At 43.9% G+C, this 25,718-nt stretch overlaps 1 pseudogene; it reads left to right on the forward strand.

Annotated features, from left to right (window-relative positions):
- LOC135545051 (Fanconi anemia group J protein homolog) overlaps window positions 1-25,718 on the forward strand; it is a 59,246-nt pseudogene that overhangs the window by 20,060 nt on the left and 13,468 nt on the right.

Here is a 25,718-nt window from a genome sequence, read left to right on the forward strand (position 1 = left end):
CCCCTCCTTCTTATTCCTGCCTCAGAATCACCACCACAAGGAAAATTGTGCTGCTGTGTGACTATGAAGTGGTGCTAGAAAATTGTGGATGTTGGTGCTCCACCCAGATCTGATTCAGTACTGGAGGACAAACAGGACAAACCGCTGGGCTGAGGGTTGCCACCATGCAGGATGGAGGGGTGGAGGAAGGGAGGGAGGGATGCCTGTCACCACGCAGCAAGCTGAGTGAAAGCAGGGAATTTGAGAAAAACATGTTTCCCCTTCTAGACAAAGTAGTGAGTGTGCACCACTAACCACCCCATCCACTCTAAGCTCTGCTGATAATACCATTTATATAGTAGCCATCTGACACTATTCTGTATGTGACATTTAATATGACGGTCTTGACTGACAGCAGTTATCCCACTGTGTCTCTAAAAATATGTAATTTAGGTGTTGACTGAATCATTTTTTTGCCACATAGGACCTCGGAATGTCCCTCAGATTGGGAGGATGGTAAGGACCCTGGCTTCCATTGCTGTGTATATCCAAAATGGCAACCTATTACCTAAATGGTGCCCTACTTTTGACAAAAGTCATATGGGCCCTGCTCTAAAGAAGTGAACTAAATGGGGAATCGGGTGCCATTTGGGATGCAGTCACTTACTCTCGCCCTTTCAAACCACCAACGCTATATTTGGTGGAAAAATACAGTACTAGTCAAAAGTTTGGACACACCTACTCATTCAAATTTAACCAAAAAAGTGTTAAACAAATCAAAATATATTTGAGATTTGAGATACTTCAAAGTACCCACCCTTTGCCTTGATGACAGCTTTGCACACTCCTGGCATTATCTCAAACAGCTTCATGAGGAATGCTTTTCCAACAGTCTTAGCACTTGACGGCTGCTTTTCCTTCCCTCTGCGGTCCAACTCATCCCAAATCATCTCAATTGGGTTGAGGTCGGGTGATTGTGGAGGCCAGGTCATCTGATGCAGCACTACATCACTCTCCTTCTTGGTCAAATAGCCCTTACACAGCTTGGAGGTGTGTTAGGTCATTGTCCTGTTGGAAAATAAATGATAGTCCCACTAAGCGCAGATTGGATTGCATATCGCTGCAGAATGCTGTGGTAATCATGCTGGTTAAGTGTGCCTTGAATTCTAATTAAATCACTGACAGTGTCATCAGCAAAGCACTCCCACACCATTACACCTCACATGCGGAGATCATCCGTTACCCTACTCTGCATCTCACAAAGACATGGTGGATTGGAACCCAAAATCTCAAATTTGGACTTATCAGACCAAAGGACAGATTTCCACTGGTCTAATGTCCATTGCTCGTGATTCTTGGCCCAAGCAAGTCTCTTCTTCTTATTGGTGTCCTTGAGTATTGGTTTCTTAGCGGCGATTCGACCATGAAGGCCTGATTCATGCAGTATCTTCTGAACAGTTAATGTCTAGATGTGTCTGTTACTTGAACTCCATGAAGCATTTATTTGGGCTGCATTCTGAGGTGCAGTTAACTGAATTCTCTGCAGCAGAGGTAACTCGAGGTGGTCCTTTCCTGTGGCGGTCCTCATGAGAGCCAGTTTCATCATAGTGCTTGATGGTTTTTGCGACTGCACTTGAAGAAATGTTCAAATTCTTGAAATGCTCCGTATTGACTTACCTTCATGATGGACTGTCGTTTCTCCTTGCTTATTTGAGCCATTTTTGCCATAATATGGACTTGGTCTTTTTTACCAAATACCTTGTCACAACACAATTGATTGGCTCAAACGCATTAAGAAGGAAAGAAATTCCACAAATGAACTTTTAACAAGGCCCACATGTTTATTGAAATGCAATCCAGGTTCCAGGTGACTACCTCATGAAGCTGGTTGAGAGCATGTAGAATGTAGAAAATGTAGAAAATAGTCAAATATAGAAAAACCCTTGAATGAGTAGGTGTGTCCAAACCTTTGACTGGTACTGTATATACTTGTTATATATTTTGCCCTTTTCTCGAAGTTGAAATTCCACAAGTTGGTGTTTGGTGTTTTCTGTATGTAATTTCTAGTATGGCTGTTGTGTTATATGCTGCTAAAGCTTCTTTACCAGAAGTCCTCTGTCTTATCCTGGTCTCATAGTGTAATTACAGTGTTGGACTCCCGAGGCATTTCCTTACTAAACTTACCAGGATTTGTATTCATTCAAAACAGGCTGTTCTTTAAGTGCCTGCTAGTCACATAGAATCCTAAAGCTAACTGACACAAACGACTTAACTGACTACCTCTCCTGTTAATTTGACATGTCGGACAACAGTGATGTTTCTTAGTATGCATCTTTATTGTATCATTAGCCTGGTCCCAGATCTATTTGTTTGCTTACTAACTGCATTACTCATTCTCAAGCCATACATCTTAGGCATGACAAAGAGTGACAAGGAGTTGGCATGATACCACAAACAATGTTGATAGTAAAATGGTATGTTTGAATCAACGTCATTGTTTCAACGTCGTGCTATGAACCTAAATAAAGAGTAATATAGAAATAAAGCGACAGTCCAATGATTCCTGCCTGAACATTGACTCCTACTGGTATATGAGGGGTAATGCACTTCAGTAAAAATAAGTCTACCATCCAGATTTTTTTATTTTTCATGTCACCTTTATTTAACCAGGAAGAATAGCTGCGACCTGGCCAAGATAAAGCAAAGCAGTTTGACACATACAACAGCACAGAGTTACACATGAAATAAACAAGCATATAGTCAATAATACAGTAGAAAAAGTATATATACAGTGTGTGCAAATGAGGTAGGATAAGGAAGGTAAGGCAATAATTAGGCCATGGTGGCGAAGCAATTACAATATAGCAATTAAACACTGGAATGGTAGATGTGCAGAAGATGATTGTGCAAGTAGAGATACTGGGGTGCAAAAGAGCAAGATAAATAAATAAATACAGTATGGGGATGAGGTAGTTGGATGGGCTATTTACAGATGGGCTATGTACAGATGCAGTGATCTGTGAGCTGCTCTGACAGCTGGTGCTTAAAGCTAGTGAAGGGGATATGAGTCTCCAGCTTCAGTGATTTTTGCAGTTCGTTCCAGTCATTGGCAGCAGAGAACTGGAAGGAAAGGCGGCCAAAGGAAAAATTGGCTTTGGGGGTGACCAGTGAGATATACCTGCTGGAGCGTGTGCTATGGGTGGAAGCTGCTATGGTGACCAGTGAGCTGAGATAAGGCGGGGCTTTACTTGTAGATGACCTGGAGCCAGTGGGTTTGGCAACGAATATGAAGTGAGAGCCAGCCAACGAGAGTGTACAGGTCGCAGTGGTGGGTAGTATATGGGGCTTTGGTGACAAAACGGATGGCACTGTAATAGACTGCATCCAATTTGTTAAGTAGAGTGTTGGAAGCTATTTTGTAAATGACATCGCCTAGGCCGAGGATCGGTAGGATGGTCAGTTTTACGAGGGTATGTTTGGCAGCATGAGTGAAGGATGCTTTGTTGCGAAATAGGAAGCCGATTCTAGATTTAATTTTGGATTGGAGATGCTTAATGTGAGTCTGGAAGGAGAGTTTACAATCTAACCAGACACCTATGCATGTGTAGTTGTCCACATATTCTAAGTCAGAACCGTCCAGAGTAGTGATGCTGGGTGGGCGGGCAGGTGCGGGCAGCAATCGGTTGAAGAGCATGCATTTAGTTTTACTTGCATATAAGAACAGTTGGAGGCCAAAGAAGGAGAGTTGTAATGGCATTGAAGCTTGTCTGGAGGTCAGTTAACACAGTGTCCAAAGAAGGGCAAGAGGTATACAGAATGGTGTCGTCTGAGAGTCACCAGCAGCAAGAGCGACATCATTTATGTATACAGAGAAGAGAGTCGGTCCGAGAATTGAACACTGTGGCACCCACATAGAGACTGCCAGAGGTCCGGACAACAGGCCCTCGATTTGACACACTGAACTCTATCAGAGAAATAGTTGGTGAACCAGGCGAGGAAATCATTTGAGAAACCAATGCTGTTGAGTCTGCCGATGAGAATGTGGTGATTGACAGAGTCGAAAGCCTTGGCCAGGTCGATGAATACGGCTGCACGGTAATGTCTCATATTGATGGCGGTTATGATATCGTTTAGGACCTTGAGCGTGGCTGAGGTGCACCCATGACCAGCTCTGAAACCAGATTGCATTGCGGAGAAGGTACGGTGGGTTTTGAAATGGTTGGTGATCTGTTTGTTAACTTGGCTTTCGAAGACCTCAGAAAGGCAGGGTAGGATAGATATAGGTCTGTAGAAGTTTGGGTCTAGAGTGTCTCCCCCTTTGAAGAGGGAGATGACCGTGGCAGCTTTCCAATCTTTGGGAATCTCAGATGGACGAAAGAGAGGTTGAAACAGGCATCAGATAATTTTAGAAGGGTCCAGATGGTTGCAACAATTTCAGCTCTTTCAGAACATCAGCTTCTGGATTTGGGTGAAGGAGAAATTTGAGGGAGTTGCTGTAAAAGGGCTATTGACCGGGGTAGGGGAACAGGTGGAAAGCAATGTCAGCCGTAGAAAAATGCTTATTGAAATTCTCAATTATAGTGGATTTATTGGTGGTGACAGTGTTTCCTAGCCTCAGTGCAGTGGGCAGCATCTTATTCTCCATGGACTTTACAGTGTCAGAACAGTTTGTGTGGATGCAAATTTCTGCAGCTTTCCTAACTGCATGTGTATATGTTCCTAACTTCCCTGAAAAGTTGCATATCACAGGGGCCGATGCTAATGCAGAACACTACAGATGTCTATGTACCATGCTTAGCTTTGGAAACAAGGGCTTTATTCCACTGAGCTATTATGGAAGCTTCCATACTCATTTGAATAGACTAACTAAATAGCATTGAATAGTTGAAAGTAACTAACTTTTCTTACACAAGCTGAATGTGAAAGTAAATCGCAGTGAGGTTGGTTATGCCATTGAAATTTACAAGGACCATTCTGGAAGAAAACCTGATGGAGTTGCAAAAGACCTGAGACTGGGACAGATTTGTCTTCCAAAAGATCAAATATGTTTTGATCCGAAAAAACATAAACCCTACGGTGAAATGCTTCTAACCAACAATGCAATGAAAGAAGTGTTGGATTAAAACATAAAATAAAATAAAAATAACAATAATTCAGTAAAATAACAGCAAGACTATATATGTACTGGTAGAATGGCCAAGTCAAGGATATTATCCATGTAGGTAGAGGTAAAGACCATAGATAATGAATAGCAGCAGCAATGGGGGTAGCCATTTGATTAGCTGTTTGGAAGTCTTAAGAACTGAAAACTTTGGACCTAGACTTGGCGCTCCTGTAGCAAACAATCTATGACTCCATCTTTGACAATTTTTAGGGCCTTCCTCTGACCGCTGGTAGGTCCTGGATGTTTGCCCCAACTGGGAGGAATGCAGTTGCCATACCAGGTAGTGATGCAATCAGTCAGGATGCTCTCGATGGTGCAAAACTTTTGAAGATAGGACCCATGTCAAATCTTTTCAGTCTCCTGGGGAGGAATAGGCTTTGTCGTGCCCTCTTCACGACTGTCTTGGTGTGTTTAGACCATGATAGTTTGTTGGTGACATGGACACCAAGGAAATTGAAGCTCTCAACCTGCTCCATTACAGCCCCATCAATGAGAATGGGGGGCTGAAGTCCACAATCATCTCTTTTGTCTTGATCATGTTGAGGGAGAGGTTGTTATCCTGGCACCACACAGCCAGGTCTCTGACCTCCTCCCTATTTCAGGAACCATACAGGTGTGATTCCTGAGTTAATTAAGCATTAACATGCCAAGTGTGATTAGGGTTTGTATAAAAATGCTGGGCAGGCCATTATTTTGGCTACCATGGCTATTCCCCTGTGCTTCAACCCCCATATGATTGCAATGCCCCCATCCATTGAGTGGTCACTGCATGGTTTAATGAGCATTGTTGTATGATTCAGATCTCACCAAATTGAAAAAGGAGATTCTGGACTTATGGAGCATTTTTGAACAAAACACCAAATGATGGAATTTCTTGTTGAAGAATGCATCCACTCAATAGAGTTCCAGACACTTGTAGAATCTATGACAATGTGGTTCTGAAAATGTTGGTGTTTCCTTTAGGTCACTATAAAGTTCAAGGGGCCGAATAGCTATAATTTGTCCTATAAAGTTTAGTTGATGCCAAATTCTTGATGTGAACAATACACTTTTACCTTTGGATATTGTGTTTTATATATGTAATTCATAATATACAGTATATATACTATCCAAGCAGAAGATACATCTCCTTCAAATGTTGATATTTGGTTGTGTTCACAATTCAATATCCAGTATGTCTACAAAATGATTGATTGATATGTTGGTATGTTCACATCTCCATCTCAACCAAAAATGTATATGTTAAAGAATAGAATCAAATCAAACTTTAAATGCACTTCGAATAAAGTTAGATTTGATTTAGTCCTATTTTTCAACTTTGATTGTTACTTTAGATGGAGACTTGAATCCAACATATTACTAACTTGTAGATTAAATTGGAAATCATATACAAAACAACAAAAAACAAAAAATATACAAAAGGTAGACATGTGTTATAAATATCATGAATTTGGCATCCAATTTGTAGGGCTAATGATAACTACTTCTAAACTTCCAAAGATCCAATCAACCATGAATGAATAATAGTATCCTAGCTACATGTTGTCCTTTGTTGGGCAAATTAGATGTCAGTGTTGCCTACATAAACCCAAACTCACTCCGAATGTACTTTCATAGACAATTTTATGAGAAAAGTTAAAGGAATTACTTTCAACTAGTCAATGCTATTTAGGTTGTCTACCTGCCAAATATTTTTTATGTTACTATGTGGAATTTTCAATGCGATTTCAATGTATACATAGTTCTGATGATTATTTTGAAATTAGATTGTTATAAATTCAATTTATTTAAGTTGAAGTTTTATCCTCATTTAGATTGACAACGCTGGTTGAAATAAGATAAAAAACAGTACTGGTTGATGACTTTTTTCAAATCCAAAGTATTTTCTACTTTGATTCCGAAAACAACATTGAATCAACCAGTATGTGCCCAGTGGGAGGATACTGTATTAAAGATCTCAAACCACAATTTCTCCATGATCTACTCCCCTGTGGATCAGATCACCATTTAATTGCATTACTCTGAGTGGGAAGTCTGTTGAGACCAATGTGATGGTGATGAAGGTCTGGTGCAGGAAATAGGTTTGAATGTTCCTCCTTCAAAACCTGCATGTTCTAGCTGACTCAGCTGGCTTCTGTCAACCAATATTTAACAGTGTCTATTTTGCACTTTCATCAAACCCTTCCACTGAAGGATACAATTAAGTACCGCTGTTCCTTGTTAGGGCAGGATACACTAACATTTTGATCTAAAGAGAGACTCTTGTATTTAGAGGTCAACGTGGCTATTTCAATTTATGGCCAAGCACAAACATCCTCACGCACAATTTCTCTTTAGGTTCTGTTCCATTGCTGCTGGGCCCAGAGCAAAGGAGAGTAGAGGGGGAGGAAAGGAGTGGAGGAGGTAAAGGAGCAGAGGAGAGGCGTGGAGCCTAAAAACAAACAATAGAGAGCTTAACTGAGCAGGAGGAGAAGAGAGGAGAAAAGAGAAGAGGAGGCATATGGGAGGATGCATAGCGAGTCATTAAGGGCCTGACATTTTAATGCAGTGAATATGAGAGAGCGAGAGAGAGCCTTCCGCTCCCCCAGCCTCCCTGTGGTGACTAGAAAAACACTTTGGTGGATATTACACCCTGTTATTCTTTCTCTCTGTTGTCTGTCTCTCTCTCTCGCTCTTTCTGTCTGTTTCTCTCTCTCTCACTCTTTCTCTCTTTCTCTGTGCACCATTAAAACAACATCTCGAAGCCAGGTTCACTGAATGGTACATCGGAAGCAAAGTACCCTTACTGTGACCCCTCCCTCCCTCCATCCCTTCCTCCCAAGGAAATACATGCCTTTATTATTTAGATCAAAAAGCCATGTTCTGTTTAACCCTGCTGCTAAAGCAGGGGTGGGTGAAGAGTTGTAAACAACTCTTACTGTCGTGGGGTTCTGATAACAGCGGTAGTTAGATAATTATGGCATTTGTTTTCAGTCTTACATGTAGATGTTGGCTTTGTCCCAAATGGCACCCTATTCCCTATGTGGTGTATCCTGAAACCAGGAAGCTTTACAATAACATCTAATAGATTTATTGTCCCCTGAGAAGGAGATCATTTTAGGGGGGGGGGGGGGGGGGGGCTGCGAGAGCAGGAAGGGAGATGGCACATTAATGAATAGAGCCTTTCGAAGGAGGTCCACTCAACAGAGGTGATTTAAATCTACATTCTGCGATTCGATTAACAGCATTCGCAACTTGCGAGGGATGGCACTGACAGTTCATAATCAAAATGATAGTTTCAACTATGTGTTTGTGAGTGTTTGTTTACAAACAATAGAATAAATCAAACAAGCTTGTATTCCTTGAGAATCAATGGCTATACGTCATGAATATATATTGTCCAAAATTGGATTTATCAACCCCGGACTGTAGTTATAACAAGACCTCCTGACATTGATGTATCACCCTGAGCCTCGGTGGGGAGAGCACAATGTTTTCATTGTGAAGCTAGCTATGCTACCGTTCAAAAGTTTGGGGTCACTTAGAAATGTCCTTGTTTATGAAAGAAAAGCACATTTTTTTGCCCATTAAAATGACATCAAATTGATCAGAAATACAGTGTAGACATTGTTAATGTTGTAAATGACTATTGTAGCTGGATTTTTATGGAATATCTACATAGGCGTACAGAGGCCCATTATCAGCAGTCATCACTTCTGTGTTCCAATGGCACGTTGTGTTAGCTAATCCAAGTTTATCATTTTAAAAGGCTAATTGATCCTTAGAAAACACTTTTGCAATTATGTTAGCACAGCTGTAAATTGGAGTCACCTCTTCACTGTTGACGTTGAGACTGATGTTTTGCGGGTACTATTTAATGAAGCTGCCAGTTGAGGACTTGTGAGGCGTCTGTTTCTCAAACTAGACACTCTAATGTACTTGTCCTCTTGCTCAGTTGTGCACCAGGGCCTCCCACTCCTCGTTCTATTCTGAATAGAGGCAGTTTGCACTGTTCAGTGAAGGGAGTAGTAGACAGAGTTGTACGAGATCTTCAGTTTCTTGGCAATTTCTCGCATGAAATAGCCTTCATTTCTCAGAACAAGAATAGACTGACGAGTTTCAGAAGAAAGTGCTTTGTTTCTAGCCATTTTGAGCCTGTAATTGAAACCACAAATGCTGATGTTCAAGATACTCAACTAGTCTAAAGAAGGCCAGTTTTATTGCTTCTTTAATCAGGACAACAGTTTTCAGCTGTGCTAACATAATTGCAAAAGGGTTTTCTAATGATCAATTAGCCTTTTAAAATGATAAACTTGGATTAGCTAACACAATATGCCATTGGAATACAGGAGTGGTGGTTGCTGATAATGGGCCTCTGTATGCCTATGTAGATATTCCTTTAAAAATCAGCAGTTTCCAGCTACAATAGTCATTTACAACATTAACAATGTCTAAACTGTGTTTCTGATCAATGTGATGTTATTTTAATGGACAAAAAAAAAGATTTTCTTTTGAAAACAAGGACATTTCTAAGTGACTTCAAACTTTTGAACGGTAGTGTATGTCTACTGCTGGCAGCCAGGTTTTAGTGAGAAGAGGTGAGACTGGCCAACTACAGAGCAATCACCGTCTTTTCTCTTTACAGCACAGCCCAACCATCACTTATAGCTGATGACAGCATTTATGAGAATTCACTGTAGCAGCAACAAGACACAACCTATTAGTGCAACGTTTGTGCAGGGCCTGTTCAAAAACTGCAACCCAAGGATGTGTCCCAAATGGCATCCTATTCCCATATAGCTCTGGTCAGAAGTAGTGCACCATACAGGGATAAGGGAGTGATTTAGAATGCATCCAAACTCCTCAGTAAGACAGTGTGGTTGTCCAAACCAGGAAATACCACCAATGCCCATGCTTCTAATACACAACCCATTGTGCACAGACATCAATTCAACATCTACTCCACGTTGGTTCCACGTAAATTTGAAATGACGTGGAAACAATGTTGATTCAACCTGTGTGTGCCCAGTGGGATCCCTGTTTCCCTTTGTGATGAGGTTAGAAAAGGCACAGAGAGAGAGAGAGAGAGAGAGAGAGAGAGAGAGAGAGAGAGAGAGAGAGAGAGAGGGAGAGAGAGAGAGAGAGACCCTGGCCCCAGCAGCCCTTCTGGACCAGAGCTGTGATGAAGAGGTCAATGGGCCCTGGTTAAAAGTAGTACACTAAATAAGGAATAGAGTGCTGTTTGTGCCGCAGGCCATTTCCTCTGCTGACTTGTGTTCTGGAACAGGAGGCAGAACGCAGGTGTGACAGAAAGCTGAGTGGGGATCGTTTGGAAATGAAATAAAGACGGGTGGGGGTATGGCACCACACTAAAACACAGTGCAAAGAGGCTGCAAGGGTTCACTATTCTCTGCACCAGAGCTGCCGTCTGTCTTCTACTGTATCAAATCAAATCAAAGTTGATTTCAAAACATTATGCCCTCATGGACCATACTGCTGCAGTCTGTCTGTCCACATTATCAGTTCTATACAAACCATGCTCTCTCCTCTCTGACTACCTGCCTCTGGACCTGCACTTCTCTGTCACACTCACAGAAAGCCCACCTACTTAAACACTGAGCACAGAGCCAGACAATTTACATTTACATTTAAGTCATTTAGCAGACGCTCTTATCAAATTGATGACATTACATTTACTTACTTTATTCATCCTTAATTTTCTTTTACTTTCTCAAGATGAAAGGAGTTGGTGTTGGTTAGTGTGATGGAATAAGGCGTTGTGGTTGGTTGAGGCCTGTGTGATGGAATACGGAGTTGGGGTGTGTTTGTGGCTGTAGTGTGCTGTGTGTTTTTACAACTTGTGTTTTACAGCTGCTGTTAAACAGCATTTGGTCCACGGTTCCTGCAGTCGGAGTTATTAGATAAGAAACCTAATATAAATCAGAGTGGAGGGGTCTGGCAAACTGGGGTAAGCAGGGGAGATGGAGAGCCGTGGAGCTGGGCGACAATACAAATTATTTCAGTGCGTCGGGGTTGCCGGGACGTTGCTGGGGGGTTGCCGGGAGGATAAGGTGATATCTGGTGTCCAGCCTCTGGTTCTGTCGCCTAACCTCGAGTTTCCTATGTTTCCCCTCTCTCCTCTTCTTCCACGTTCACTATGTTTCTCTGTCTTCTATCCTCCTCCACATTCCCTGTTCACCTATTCCTTTCTCTTTTCCTTCTCTTGTTTCTCCCTCTCCTCTCTTCTCCACCTCTAACTTCAGTCTGTTTCTTTCTTCTCCTCTTTCACTCAAAATTCCCCCTCTCACAGACATCCCAGAAAGGGGAACAACCCTTGCTGGAGAAACCATATACTAACACTATGCGTGTGTACTCACAATATTGTATATTGCGACCACCAAGCTGAGTGAGGTCACAATGTCCTGTCAGTGGTGTTTATTATAGACAACACTGACATCTGCTGGCCATTAGCTTGAATTTTAACTGATCAGGATTATTATTTTTTATTTTTTTATTTCACCTTTATTTAACCAGGTGGGCTAGTTGAGAACAAGTTCTCATTTACAACTGCGACCTGGCCAAGATAAAGCATAGCAGTGTGAACAGACAACACAGAGTTACACATGGAGTAAACAATAAACAAGTCAATAACACAGTAGAAAAAAAAGTCTATATACATTGTGTGCAAAAGGCATGAGGAGGTAGGCAAATAATTACAATTTTGCAGATTAACACTGGAGTGATAAATGATCAGATGGTCATGTACAGGTAGAGATATTGGTGTGCAAAAGAGCAGAAAAGTAAATAAATATAAACAGTATGGGGATGAGGTAGGTAAAATTGGGTGGGCTATTTACAGATAGACTATGTACAGCTGCAGCGATCGGTTAGCTGCTCAGATAGGAGATGTTTGAAGTTGGTGAGGGAGATAAAAGTCTCCAACTTCAGCAATTTTTCTCTTTCCAGTTGCAAACGTCACATTTTAGCGCTTGATGTTAGTTTTGATGTAGTTAGCTCTACTCAGAGGGTGGGTATCATTTGTGGAACGTTCCAACAGGAATCTGTTCCAAAAACTGCGTAAAGTACAAGGTTGCCAACTAACAATGCATACAAAGTAGCATGATCGATTCAACTAGTTGACGAATAGGCATCAACTCACCACGTAGCTTATATTCTTAATGTTTGACCATAGGCCACCAGAGTGAAGACAGACATTTTCCGGAATAAACGTGGTGAGTGAAAAACGTAATTAAATAGCCCACTCCCTACCTGGTATCTGCCGCTATACAATTTTGTATGCGTTGTTTGTTTTTGGACCAGATTCCTGTTGGAACGTTCTACAAATTATACCCACCCCTACTCAGAGCCACATGTGAGGGGGGTGTGACCAATCGATGTGAATTACATTGTCATTTGCAGCAACATTTCTTTCCAGTGTGTATAGCATTTGGTCAAGGCAGTCTCTCACCCTGTGGAGTACACCATAGCAGAGGTGAAGATGCAGTTCCCTTGGGCTAGAACAAAGATGTCCACCTTGTGGTCCACCCCAATCCTCTGAGAAATGGATTGAGAAAAAAAACTATCTGTACTGTAGATGCACTTAACTGCAGTTTAAGTCACACTCCCAATCCTCTAGCTCAGCTCAGGTTTGACATGTTTCAATTCAGTACAGGTGCTGATACTTGTCTGTGTCTATTCAGTGCCCCCTCCACCAGAGAAGTACAAGCCCAAGTCTCTAGCCTGTCTGACAAGTTCCAGACCTCCCTCACCTCCGACCAGGAGAAGGATGATGACTTCCAGCCTGATAGGAAGTGCATCCACACCCCAACCATGGAACAGAAGTTAGGTAGCCTTATAGAATTTCCTGTATTTTTATGGGTAGCCATATTAACAATACTTTCACAGACAGACCAATAAGTCTAACCATTCTGATTTGTCCCTGTTTCAAGTTGCGTAGCCTTGTTCCAGGGTATACAAAACATGTTTGTCTGTGCAGATTATCAGCTCTTTACTGCCTGGACTGTCTAAAGAAGTATTTGACATCTAAGGAACTGCACATCTGAGGAACTGCAAAATTCACTCAATAACAAAACCCTTACTCTCCGTTCCCCTTGGGGTTGTAAGAGGAGGTGCTTGGAGCAGTGAGTGGTGTTTATAGATGATGAGGCAGAAGGAGAGAGACCAGTGCCTGGAACACAGACAGTGGAGCTGAAGACCCAGGCACAGACTATAAACCTACCCCCTGAGACACACTGCTGTGTGAGTACATCTATCTAAACATATACTAAGGATATGTTGCCACTTGCTGGGAAGTGCTGATCTAGGATCAGCTAAATTGATGAACCTTCCCCCCCTGAGGCTCACTACTGTGTGAGAATTTCTAGTCTAAACTTAGGATATGTTTCTTTTTAGTGCTGATCTAGGATCAGCTCAACTGATGGTAGGGCGGGGAAATATTTTGTGTACAGTATACCGGTACGGATACTCATACTGGTAGGGAATTTTAGTCTACAAAGATATTTTATACAGTGCTAAATTTAATGAAACATTCTAGAAATTGGACTACTTTCAAATGCAGTTGTATCCTCGTTCTGACACTTCTTGAATTTTGTTTATTATTTTTTATTATTTTTATTATTGTGTACTCTTTGACATTTTGCTGCATTGTTAGGAGCTAGTAACATAAGCATTTTGCTGCACCCGCTACAACATCTGCTAAACTTTGATTTGATTTAGTTTGGTTGAGCATAAAACCATCAGAATGTGGAAAGCCCATTCAAATCACTTATAATTAATTTTCTGCCATCCTAGGGTCATGCACTACTCATAAAACATATTTAGAACTTGTATTATTCAGAAACAAAATACAGTCAAATACTGTTGTACAGTCAAACATTTGAAAAATATTCTGATATGATATTTTGGCAATATTGGCCAGCCCTGACCGATGGACCTGCCCTCTGAGGCACAGTACTGTGTGAGTACATCTATTCTAAACTAAGGATATGCTGCTTTTTAATGCTGATCTAGGAACAGCTCAACTGACGACCACCTTAACGCCAACCATTAGAATCCATGAAGATAAATATTTGTGTTGTACAGCCACCCAAATACTACTTTGTGTCCACTTGGTGGCAGCATAGCCCACTTAATCTGTGGCTCTTTTCCATCACATATCATTGGCATTGTTCTCACATTTCTTGTGTGCCAAGTGAATGTGTCATGTGATATAGGTTGTGTTTAGGCTGCATACGGCAGGAAGAGGAGTGGGAAAAAGGAATAGTTAGGAGGAGAAAGTCCCCTCCCGCTGTTCGTCTTGGGTTTCCCCGTCTGATACCTGACCGGCTGCACTCTGCTGACTGACGTCCTGAATGGGGCTCTTTGAACGGACAGAGCTCCACTTTTTAATTAAGAGGGTTTGCCTCGCCGCTGATCTGTGAAAGCCAGGCATAAATATTGAATGGGGGTCACCCGCTGGTTACTGAGCCCTGGGACCTAGAGGGATAAACCGCTGCTTTATGAGGAGGGAGGGCTGGGTGGCCATTCGGGGCAGAGCAATATGCATCCCAAATGGTGCCCTATTTCCAACATAGTCCACTACTTTTGACTACAGCCCTATGGGCCCTGTTCAAAAAGTAATGTATTATATAGGGAATAGGGTGCCATTTGGGGGACATACCAGAGGAGAGGGGTGATGCCTAGTTTGTGTCATGCTCCTAAGGTATTTGATCAGGATGGCACTGCAGTCATCTATTTGCGACTCAGCCAGCCCACCCACTGTGTGTGTGTGCGCACATTTTCATGTGTATTCGGAACCTTGAAGACTGAGGAGCGAATTGGCATCCAGCGAGCCAGCCTGTCCCCGCCAATCCCCACCACCATCATCACCTGGCCCCCCGGAGTGTAAGACTTCTCAAGTGTCAGCTGTGCAATGCTGAAACTCAAGGCACACAGGGCTGGAATCAGCTAGGTCTACCTGGCCAAGAGTATACTGAGTGACTGAGAACCACACCACCACCACATCCAGGGCATGGTTCTGACTGTCACTATGCCCAGACAATAAGGATGAGACGAGTACTGTTTGGAACACACCGGGTGATCTCTTTAAAGAGGGGTTTTCTTATGAACACTATAGGCAGAAGCAACGTAATAGGGTACCATTTAGGAGTCAGCTCCTGTGGGTTAAGGGTATAAAGAGCCCTGAGATGACATGATGAATAAACAGGGTCACCTAGTAGGATCAGGTTACAGAAGGGCCACATCGTTGGAACAGACCAGTTATACTGCTCAGCTCTGCAGATCCGCTCCTCGCCTGTGCAACAGAGACCGATCACCTTAACTGCTGCTGCCACGTTTAAATAGACCCCTCCACATATCCCTCCTACTGCGAAATCATGGCAAATAATTACTTATTCATAGACAGGTGGGAGGATGGAGGGGGGGGGGCACTGCTGAATAGAGGCCCTTGTCGAGAGGCAGGAGCAGGAAACCTCTGACAAGAGTATCCCTTTACGTGCCCGTCTCCGTCTGAGATGCAGACCGACACGGTTTGGGGCTCTGCTGGGCTCATAGGAGCGAGCAGACACCCCCTGGAATGGAATGTAGATAACTAACAGGGGGCCTGATGGTGTTGGCTGCCCTCTGCAACAGACACATACCGGCTCATTCAACACTGGACAATTCCACCCACTGCCGCTGAGAGCGAGGAAATCGGTCTACCACCCAGAGTGAATACCTGTTCAATCAAGGGAAAAGTGGCTGAGCTCCTTTCGGGCCCCCTAACACACATTGTAATATTTAATGGCAAACACTTTTGGAAAAAGAGCGGAAAGGAGGGTAACCTGAAACGCCTGGCCCTTCTAGTCTCCACTGAAGCACCACAGGCTCAGCTTGCTTGAGTTGTAACCCACACCCTGGGCGTTCCTTTATATGGGGAGGCATATCAACTGGGTGGTGCCAGATTGTAAAAGATGGAAGAGATGAAGAGAAGAATTTCTGAGAATTTAAGACTTGTGCAGTCAATAAGCTCAAGGTTTAGATTCAGGGTTACTTCAACAGTGTCATAAGAGAACATTTGACTTCCTCTGATGGAAACAGCTGAAGGACACTATGTGGTTAGCTTAGAACTTTGTGGTGAACAGTACTATTTGAGGTTGGCTTGTTTAGTCTTCATGGTTTGATACCCCTTTCACTAACACCAATGCCAATTATTTGCGTTAGTGAAAGGGATGGAAAGTGTCCTACTTTAAAGAGCTCAGCACCTGACTGGTATTGGTTTCAGCAGCGCTGCTGGCTACGCTTCACCTGTGTGTCAAGAGAAGGTGACGCCACACATCCCCTGTGGTTACTAACAGCCAATTAAAAAGCAGCTACACTTTCACATCCCCAACAATGGTAACCTATCAGCTTTCAGCAGTCAGGTAATGTAATCTAACCATGACTGACAGGCAGTATTGTGTGCATATACACATTCTTGCTATACTTTATTATATGTTCACTAATGGAGCATATAAAGTTCACCAGTTGTCTGGTATTGGTGATTTTTGTTTGGTCTCAATATTTATATAGTGAGCAATGTAAAATAAAATAAATGTTTCACAATTTTCTGAAGAGAACACTCTTGATATCTTGTTATTTTATCTTCCTTCTCCCTCCATCTTTCCCCCCCATGTGTCCACCAGTCGTCCGTGGTGTCCTGCTCTCTCTGTCCCTGTGCCTCGTCCAAAGGCGGCCAGAAAGTAGCCGAGGGAAAGTCTTCTAAGGAGAAGGCCAAAGAGAGCAAGAAGAAACAAGTTCCCAAGACAATCTTCGGCACTCGCTCCCACAAACAGATCACTCAGATGGCCCACGAGATGAATCGTACGCTCTCTGCTCTTCCACCCCCATCACCGTCGTCTCTTGTAGGGACCACACCTGTGTCCACTCAGAGGTGGTGCCTCACTTCAACTGGGTTTCAGCATGAAGTATTTTTTTTACACACGTATATTTTACTATGTCAGTATGTATTTGTTGTCATTGTTTCAGTGTCAAACTGATGGCAGTTGTGAAAATAGTTAATAGTTTGAAGAGTTGCAGAGTTAATAGAAAAATAATGCCATTGTTGATTAAATGCTATTTTTCATTAATTAGACTATTTTCTCTTGAAACATATCTACTAGAAACTCACGGACAATATAGACACAGATATAAAAAATGAATTCTATATATGAATAATTTAAGTGATTCAAAATTACGATAGGTTGCCCATAGTTTATCTTATTTTGGTAAGCTACCGGTAGCTTTAGAATCCTATACACACAAACCTGGGATTTTAACTGATGGCTGTCCAGTTGCTGGCCCGGTTCAGATCAGCTCAGCTCCTAACTAGGCTACATTACTGTTGCCCTCTTACCTCTCATTGGAGGTCGTTGACTATTACTGGACCTGAATTTAATTATTTTGAACTGAGATTCACCCCAATCCAGCTGTGAAAACCATGACCTCTTCAGACATGGAAACACACACACCTCTGATCATGAGTTTGAGTGGTGTTTCTAATCCCAGTGACAGACACTTAAAGGGAGTGAATTTGAGCTGCCTCTGAGCTCTAGAAAGAAAGGCTTCGTAACCCAACCCCACAGTTAAAGGACAGGCAGACAGCCCCCATCACTGTCGCCCCAGGTGACAATCACACCCCATAACATCCCCAATTGGTCAGTCTCTCTAGCACGATGACGTGTCACGAGGCTTCAGACAGGTTTTGTGTCAGATGGGAGACTTTATAGCCAGTATTACTGTTACAGTCCTAACTCCTGTTCTCCTCAAGGTGAGGGGGCTAGTGTAATGAACACACACATACAAACACACATGGGTCAGCCTGATCGTATAATAAGACCCTATTTCGCTGTCTCCAGAGGTGTCTATCTGTCCTGTCCACCTCAGCCTACAGTCGCCACGGTGACAGTGTTACATCCTGATCTGTTACAGAGAATAGATGTCCCCGCGATAACCCCAGAGGATAGAATGGCCACAGCTCCATCACACTCATTCTTCAATTAGTCCTGTTTATCCCTCCACTTTCCAGTCCTCTAGGCCCTGTCTATAGCCAGTCTCTTGTTACATACACCTGGCTCTGACTGAGCTTCGTTGGGTTAAGACTCCCCTGTTGTGTTTTCTCTTTTTGTGGAGTCATGAAGTCAAATCACACCCCTAAGCTGCCATTGAGCCAATATAAGAATGACTTGAGTGGACGCTAATCCTTTAACCTTCGCCACACGCGTTCTCGCGCACACACACTGAACCGTTTGAAACAAAACCGCTTTAAGTGCAAAAGTTTATCCATGATGTGTTGCAGAAAGTGAGCACCCATCCACCCCTTTGATAGCTGCCTTTCTTTCCATGCCTTTGGCGGGAACGGAGTATAGTCGTCACGTGTGTGTGTCACCGGGGAGCCGACTGGTTGTGACATGGTGGTAGATGAGGCGCCTCTGATGACTGGGTAATGAGCCTTAGTACATGAGACTGGAGACTGCCACTTGGGAATTACCCCGAGCTATTGGTAATGCCAGAAGAGTTGTTGTTGGTACTGGCCTATGTTGAGTGTGTGTCTGTACATGTCCTATGTGTATAAACCATGATGAAGGTATTGATCAGTGTTGGTTCTGAGAGGTCCTCAAGGTCACCAGTAAGCTGAACTTAATTAGTTTTCATGTGTGTATTGTCAAGGATGAAAACAACTCTTCCTCCTCTCTCTCTTACGTACCACACGCAGGGAGTGTTGGGTTTGACCAGGTAGTGGTCAAGGAATATGTGCAGGGTGTATTGTACCGCTTCAAAAACGGCGTGCACAAGATGCAGGACCAGAACACTGCACTGGGTCCATGGTCTCCATCAGTCCTGGGACATCAGTCGGCTGGGGGGGAGACTGAGGGCCTGCTCCTACTACGTTGCCAGGGACCTCATGCCTGTATCCTATTCTGTCCCTACAACTATCTACTGGACCTCATCATCAGGGAGAGCTTGGGTCTGGTGGGAGGGAAGGCATGGTGAGGGGAGCAGAGAGAAGGATAAGGAGGAGTGAGAGATGGGTGTAGTCTTCTATCCCTAAAACGACCTACTGGACCCCATCATCAGGGAGAGCATGAGTGGCAGAACGAGGGATGCAGGGAATTGTTGGAGTTAGAGAAGGAGTGAGTGATGAGGATGTAGGCCTGAAGAAAAGGTGGTTTCACACGTTAAAGAATAGATGTTTCCTTTTACTTTTAGCTGAACATTATCCTTGACAACTACCTGGTCAAACCCACTGCATGTGGGATGGGACGCTATCTCCTTCCCTCTCCTCCCCTGCAGATTCACATCAACCTGAAGGGTCAGATTGGGGTTCTGGATGAGGCCCACAACATAGAGGACTGTGCCAGCTACACCCTGAACAAACCCCAGCTGCTGTCTGCCAGGGAGAAGCTGGATAACATCAGATGCTCCAACCACCAACCGCTGCTGGCCTTCTGCTGTTCCCTGCTCAAGTAAATAGACCCTAAATTCCTGGAGTGAGTTAGACCTTAACCCATCTAGGTAGACCCTAACCCCTCTGGGCCTTCTGCTGCAGCCTGCTCAAGTCCCTCATCATCACCTCCCCCGACTGAAACTACAGTAGTGTTTCTCTACCTATCTATTCCTGGTACATTCTTTCTAGGCCAGCACAAGCACAACTGGTCTACTAATCAACCCGTCTTGGTTATTAATTAAATGTAATCAATACTTGTAAAGAATGTCTTCTAGCCTTGCTTTCCTCAATATCCAACAGTAGTTCTAAGATGGCCACTCTCACTCTCTCTGTCTGTTTGTCTGTTCCTCCTGTGGTGTAGTTGGATGCAGGAGAGCTGCAATGTTCTGGCTGAGAGGGAGTATGAGATGTCCTATAAGGTGTGGAATGGCAAGGAGGTTCTGGGATTCTTCCATACCAAGGTCATCACCACTGACACCTTTGCCATGCTGCAGGTCAGATAATGTTGTTGACCACCTAGGTCTCCTCTCACCTGTGTCTCTGTCTCAGTCCCTGTCTTTTGATCTCTCACTTTCACCCCCTTTTTTTGTTGCAAGACTTGTGTGTTTGGAAGGGAGGCCTACAGCATCTCTCTTTTCTCTCCACATTTCTCCTTCCCTCCCTCATCTCTCCCCTGTATAGAAGCACCTAGCAGCGGTGTTGGAGAAAGAGGGGTTGGGCTGGTGAATGGGAGAGAGGACACATTGGAGGTCCCCACCATCAGCTCAGTCAGCTCCTCTGTCCTCAAGAGTCTCTTCATTGTACTAGACTTCCTCTACAGGGAGAAGAGCAGGTCAGAACCAGTCTGTGAACCAGTCTTTAACAATCAGTCAGTATTTGTATTGTCCTAATTGGGAAATGTGCATTGTAGTCAGGGTGAAAAACAAGATCAACATAACGACATACTACAAAACACATCATACTAACACTTTTGATCACTGACTGTCATGTTCCCATGGTCAGGTTTGCAGAGGACCACAGCGTGGCGCTGCAGCAGTCCTACACCTGGACCACTGCTCCAGGCGTGCCAGATGCTCAGGGCTTCTTCGCCAGGCCCAACCGCTGACGCCACAGTGCCAAGACCCTTGTACACACACTCAGCTTCTGGTGCCTCAACTCAGCTGTGGTGAGTAGCAGGGGAGGATGTACTGGAGTGTAAATGCTGTGTATACAACTTTTATACTGGGGGATAAAAGTACATGTTACTCATAGCGTATTATTACATTACATGGATTATTACATTACATTACATTACATGTCTCCTATGGGATCCTTCTCCTCAGAGCTGGGGGTCAAGTTCTCTGTCCAGCTGGAGGCTGGCAGACATGTCATCAGCAAGTCACAGATCAGAAGAAACCTCCTACCTTAATTTCAGCCTCACCACTGATGTTATGTTTCATGATTTTTTTCATAGTATCCAGAAACAATCGGATGGTTAACGATGCTCAGAAAGGAATTGGACTGTAGTCAAGCATAACGCATTTTGAAAAAGTTCAATAGATTTTCTTTTGCCGTTGCAAAACGTTTAGCTTCAGAGTGCCACAGTGAACACACCATTTCTCCTTGAAATCATCTTCAGTTCTTACCATATACCACCAGGAGGGGCTAGAGACCACATATTGAGGTTGAGTGTTTTAATGTACCCATGATATCCTTGCTGTGTGTTAGCAAGTTTGGCGCAACTGGTAGAGAGTAAAGACGTTTTGTTTGATTTCAACAGAATGTCAAAGGAAGAGGTCCTAAGAGTCCATAACAGCTGTAATATACACTAAGTTTGGGATCACTTAGAAATGTCCATGTTTTTGTCCATCAAATTGATCAGAAATACAGTGTCGACATTGTTACAAATCTGTCGTTCTGCCCCTGAACAGGCAGTTAACCCACTGTTCCTAGGCCGTCATTTAAAAGAAGAATTTGTTCTTAACTGACTTGCCAAGTAAAATAAAGGTAAAATAAATAAAAAAACATCACTCCTGTGTTTTATTACTTCTTTAATAAGCACAACACTTTTCAGCTGTGGTAACATAATTGCAAAAGGGTTTTATAATGATCAATTAGCCTTTTAAAATGATAAACTTGGTTTAGCTAACACACCGTGCCATTGGAACACAGGAGTGATGGTTGCTGATAATGGGCCTCTGCACGCCTATGTAGATATTCCATTAAAAAATCTGCCAATGGTCATTTACAACATTAACAATGTCTACACTGTATTTCTGATCAATTTGATGAAAAATGTGCTTTTTCTTTCAAAAACAAGGACATTTCTAAATGACCCCAAACCTTTGACCGGTAGTGTATGTCTATGTAGACCTAATAGGTGTCTCTTAAATAGCTGTAGGCTGACAAATACCCTACATAAAACCCGGTATTCTCTTTCAGTTAACCAGACACTTCTAAGGGCCCGTTGATAAATACTTTGTCCTCCTTTGTTTGTTATGCTTCCCTCCATGAATAATAGATTTCCATTCAGGCTCTGTGTCTTTGTCACATCACCACCACCAGTCCACTTAGGGACCAGCTGGCTCTCTCATGTCACTGTGGCTGTGTGTTAGTGCTCGCACGTGCACAGATACGCAAGTGTTACATGTGAAGGTTTGTTTGTGTTCTTGCATAGTGCTGCATACCTTTTTTGTGTGTCTTCTTGTGTGCCTGTTTAGTGTCTTACAATGCACACATTCTTTATGCTAATTTACAATAGGCCTATGTTTTTGTATTTGACCCTTTGATGTTGTCAAAGCTCAACGTTTTCCCTCTAGTTGACTATCCAGTTGAGACTACATCAGAATATGAATGTTTAAAGTCTCCTATTAGGATCCAGTTTTGTCTCTTTCCCCCCAGCCATGACGCCAGGCAGGCAGAGACAGCCACAGAGCAACTCTCGGTGGGTATTATTGATGACTTGTGTTGGAGCTCTATGCCCTCTGTGCATTAATATTTAATGTGCAGACAGACGTCTCTTAAAGATGATGAAGAGATGAGGGGTATTAATTGTAGAGTCTGTTGAGGCCCTCTGGAGCCGGTTAGCCGTGTGTGTGAGTGAGACAGAGGATGGGTCGTCTCCAGGTGCCCCTGTCCAGTATGTCTGGATGATGCCTATCTGAGAGGCAGCGGTATGAAGGACAGAGGCCACAGTCACACAGTACTAAGATCACACAGCAAGGCCGCAGAGGCGTCCTGCTTTCCTTTCGGCTCTGTCAGTCGCCCTCTGACAGACACACACACTTCTGGCAGACACAGTGAGGGGGCATACGCACACTGAACATACAGTACAACTCAAGAACACACAGTTAAAGGTACTCTCTCACGCATGCACGCACACAGGCGTGTGTGTGTGTGTGTGTTTGGCCATGCACACACACTACTTGCAGACATTACACACTCAGACATCTCCCAGAGCCCTCCTGGAGCTGTGGTTTTGTAGCACTTGAGCCTCAACAGCCCCCCAGTTAATGCCCATTAAAACCACGGTACCCCTCTGCCCGCGCCTCTCAGTCTGGCCACACCGCAAGAGGAAAGGGACCAAACTCAGCGCTGGGGGTTGGAGAGGAGAGGTGGGCTTATTAAAAAGTGTTTTCCAGAGGTGAAAAGATCAAAAGGAAACGCAAGATGCTTTTAAAGCAGACTGAGATAAGGGCCATTAGGGGTGATGTCACCTAGCTGTATGTGTGAAAAGGCATCCACGCTGGCGCCTGGAGGAGGCTGGGGGCTGAGGAAGGAGGAGGCTGGACACACATGTTTGCCCTGCTGTCTTCCAGCCACGCTCCAACATTATTACTCAGTGTAAGGTGTGCTGTCATCTCTACAGGGTGTGTCTCTCCTCTATCTCTGGGTTTATGGGTCACCTTGCTCGGACAGGGATGTATCCATCTTTACTGTTCCAGCTGAGATGTTTTATATGGCCTTTTACAGTGGAAACCTGAGGTGCACTGCTGCTGCTGTTGTAGGCGAAATGTTTGCTAAGCTACAGCTTTGAGGAGGCAAAGCTTTAAAGGGAAATTCCACTCAAACTATATTTTGGTGGGGGTTTTTCATTATTGATACAATCCCAAAATGTTTTAAATGTCAGCAGTCAAGTTTTCAAGATATTGGACTTTCAAGAAGCAAAGTGTCACCAACCACATCCTCATGACGACCCTTGTCTGTGCTCACTAACAGCTAACTCTTCTGGAGAGAAAGACTACAAGTAGATACCAAGAAGATCTTCTTCCATGCTTAACTTTGACAGCCCAAGCTTCCCTCTCGAGATGTGGACACCAGGGGAGGGGTTGGGAGGCAGGTGGTCACTTGGTTGGCACCGCCCTTGGCGTGATGATTGCAGTCATATTTAAACGGAATCATTTAAGGCTGCAACACATTTCCCGCTCTCACCCACAAAGCAGCGTAGGAGAAGGCAGGCCTGCATGTTTCATTAATGCTACAGTCGCCCAAGACCCCTTCCATAATTTAACGGGCGCTACCAGAACAGTGACGTTGTCGCAACACAGCCCACCGACACCAGGGATGGGAGGAAGGGCAGACAGAGGGAGTGGAGAGGAAAGAGGTGAAATATGGAGTTGTGGGTCCATGGAGGAAGGGAGGGAAGACGTGCACAAGAGAGAGGTGTAGAGTTCAGTGCCTAAGAGTGGCATTCGTCCCTCCAGACTAGACAAAGCAAAGATCTGGCCCACTCTACTAAGTTGTTTGTTGCCAGAACCTGAGCGTTGTACACACGCACACACGCACATGCACACACACACACACACACACACACGCACACACACACACCATACCCAGAAATCACCATGAATTATTCACTGTTAGTTGTGCCTGTGGGTTACTCTGAGACTGGCTAAATGCTGTAGTCCTCCTCATGTCATGTTGCCTGGACCCTTATTGTGTGCATTGTAGAATGAGGGGCCATGCTAGCACTGGCCTGCTGCCGATCCAGTGGTTGTGGACTACACATTGCCACTAGGGGCGGGGGTTTGAGTCACACGTTTGCCACCTTCAGTTTGTTTCCTCTTCATCTATTTCCATCATATTTCTTTAAATGAAGTACACAACCGGTAAATTCAGAAGGAGACATTTTACTTTAAAATGACTGTGTTTGGTGGTTTTCCCCTCTGTGGGTCGTTCCGGTTGTGTTGGCACCTGGGCCAGCCGAGTGTGCAGATTGACATTTACTGTAGCGCTTCAGCAGACCCTGTGGATACGCCACCTACCCGTCAGATAATGCCCTTAAATTAGTCATGAAGGCCAAGTTACACACACACACTCACACCATGGTACACAACGGCATCCTTCCAGTCATACTCTGTGTACTACGTGTGGACTCGGCCACATAAACTCTACACAGGTCCTCACTTTGGTGTGCACCGATTGCTTGTGCATAGTTCTTGCAAAATGATATTAGCTGTCATTAGTTTGGTCAGATCAGTTAGAGGTCAAGGTGAGCTGTCTGGCAGAGGAAACGAGCCTTGATGAATAGCCAGGTGACTGTCATGTGTCTGCCTGCCTCTCCATAGAGTAGTGTAGCACCGTCTCCTAGACCTAGCCAGCCTTCCTCCTTGTCCCGTCTCCCTGCCAGGCCCCAAGTGTCCAGTCTGGAGCATGAAGTCAGAAGCGCTGCTGGTCGGCTACTGCGTAGCAACCTAGCGGCGCCAAAAGCCCTGGTCTGCCCTAGAAACCCTATGTATGATCGACAGAACGGCCAAAATTTGTTTGTTTTTTATTGAGGTCGTTTTAGGCTTTAAAATTAGTTTATTATGATCAAGTTCGAACCCCACTGTGAATTCTTTCAAGTTGAATTACATTTAATTAAAATTTCACTAGGCAGAAATCGCTCCTCCCATATCCTGACTGCTGAAATTGGGACCACGTGCTGACACAGGCAGGACCACGTGCTGACATAGGCAGGACCACGTGCTGACACAGGCAGGACCACGTGCTGACACAGGCAGGCTACGAGGAAGCTCCCGGTTGACGCTCAGGCAGGATGAAAACAACCTCATCGACTATAATCCTTTGCTAGTTGTGGCCACTTTCACCATGATCCTTAACAATTGTTTGTTGCCATTCAACCCACTGAGGTAT

Source organism: Oncorhynchus masou, chromosome 9 (assembly GCF_036934945.1).
Source record: "Oncorhynchus masou masou isolate Uvic2021 chromosome 9, UVic_Omas_1.1, whole genome shotgun sequence".
In the NCBI taxonomy this organism is placed as follows: domain Eukaryota; kingdom Metazoa; phylum Chordata; class Actinopteri; order Salmoniformes; family Salmonidae; genus Oncorhynchus; species Oncorhynchus masou.